The sequence below is a fragment of the Bos taurus genome, chromosome 9 (assembly GCF_002263795.3).
Source record: "Bos taurus isolate L1 Dominette 01449 registration number 42190680 breed Hereford chromosome 9, ARS-UCD2.0, whole genome shotgun sequence".
NCBI classification, from domain to species: domain Eukaryota; kingdom Metazoa; phylum Chordata; class Mammalia; order Artiodactyla; family Bovidae; genus Bos; species Bos taurus.
Window position 1 is genome coordinate 70685793 of NC_037336.1, and position 1767 is coordinate 70687559.

At 39.2% G+C, this 1767-nt stretch overlaps 1 pseudogene; it reads left to right on the plus strand.

The window, feature by feature from the left end:
* Positions 1-621: 621 nt before the first annotated feature.
* On the plus strand, positions 622-1557 carry LOC782594 (trace amine-associated receptor 8-like; annotated as a pseudogene).
* Positions 1558-1767: the final 210 nt, after the last annotated feature.

The following is a 1767-nucleotide window of genomic DNA, read 5'->3' on the forward strand; positions in this document are numbered from 1 at the left end:
TAAACATGCAATTGTTGCATGCGATTATCCTTTATAAGGGGGCTTCCCAGGTGGCTCAGTGGTGAAGAATCTGCCTGCCAATGCTGGAGATGAAGGAGACATGAGTTCATTCCCTGGGTCAGGAAGATCCCTTGGAGTAGGAAATTGCAACTCATTCCAGTATTTTTGCCTGAAAAATGCCATGGTTGGAGGAGCCTGGTGGGCTACAGGACATGAGGTCATTAAGAGTTGACACAATTGATTGACTGAGCAACTAAGCATGCCCACATATCCTTTGTAAGGAAGAAATCCACAGGTATAAAGGACCAAGTAATTAAATTTCTTCAATTATGAGGCAATGTGTTTTCTGGACTGATGAAAAATCATAGTAGATTTGCTTAGGGTTAACTATCTAGGAGATTTAGATATAGAAATATTATGTAAACATAGAAAGAATGTATTTCTGAGTTTTCAAAATTCTTTTAGTTTCTCTTCATAACAAAATGGGAAAAGGATGAAATATGAGACAGTTTTTAAAAGTAGTACTCAAGTATGCAGTTTTATTTTATTTTTTAAAATTTTCAGAATTGAAGACCATTTTTCTGAAAAGCAGAAACAAAGCAAGCATCCAACTGCAGAACCATGGTCAGCAATCTTTCCCAACCTGAAACCGTGCAGCTCTGCCATGAGAATGTGAACAGATCTTGTATTAAATCTCCTTTGGGGCTTTATTGGCTATCTTTGGAAACTTGTTGGTGATTACTTCAGTTCTTCACTTCAAGCAGCTGCATTCTCTAGCCAATTTCTTGATCACCTCTCTGGCCTGTGCAGGGTGACCGTGATGCCCTTCAGCATGGTCAGGTCCATGGAGAGGTGCTGGTACTTTGGAGCCAGATTTTGTGTGCTTCACAATTCCTGTGAAGTGGTATTTTGTTACTCTTCTCTCTTCCACCTGTCCTTCATCTTCATTGACAGTACATTGCTGTTACTGACCCCCTGGTCTATCCCACCAAGTTCAAGGTGTCTGTGTCAGGGGTATGCATCAGCATCTCCTGGATTCTGCCCCTTGTGTACAGCGGAGCTGTGTCCTACACAGGTGTCAGTGATGATGGGATGGAGGAATTAGTAAGTGCTCTCAACTGTGTATGGGTTTTGATAAGTGTTTTGTTATTTTTTATACCTACCATTGTTATGATTCTTTATGGCAAGATTCTTTAAATAGCTAAACAACAAGCTCTAAAAATTGAAAATACTGGTAGCAAAGCAGAATCAGAGAGTTACAAATCCAGAGTGCCCAAGAGAGAGAGAAAAGCAGCTAAAACATTGGGGATCACAGTAGTAGCATTTATGATTTCATGGTTACCATATACAGTTGATATATTAATTGGTGCCTTTATGGGTTTCATAAACCCTCCCTATATTTATGAGATTTGCTGTTGGGGTTCCTATTATAATTCAGCCATGAACACTTTGATTTATACTTTATTTTACTCTTGGTTTAGGAAAATCTTGAAAGCTATTTTAAGTGGGGGACTTTTTAAGGATAGTTCATCAACCACTAGCTTATTTTCAGAGTAAATTAAAGCACTAAGTTGAAAAATTTAGGACTATTTTTTTTTCTAATTTTATTTTATTTTTAAACTTTACATAATTGTATTAGTTTTGCCAAATATCAAAATGAATCCGCCACAGGTATACATGTGTTCCCCATCCCGAACCCTCCTCCCTCCTCCCTCCCCATACCATCCCTCTGGGCCGTCCCAGTGCACCAGCCCCAAGCATCCAGCA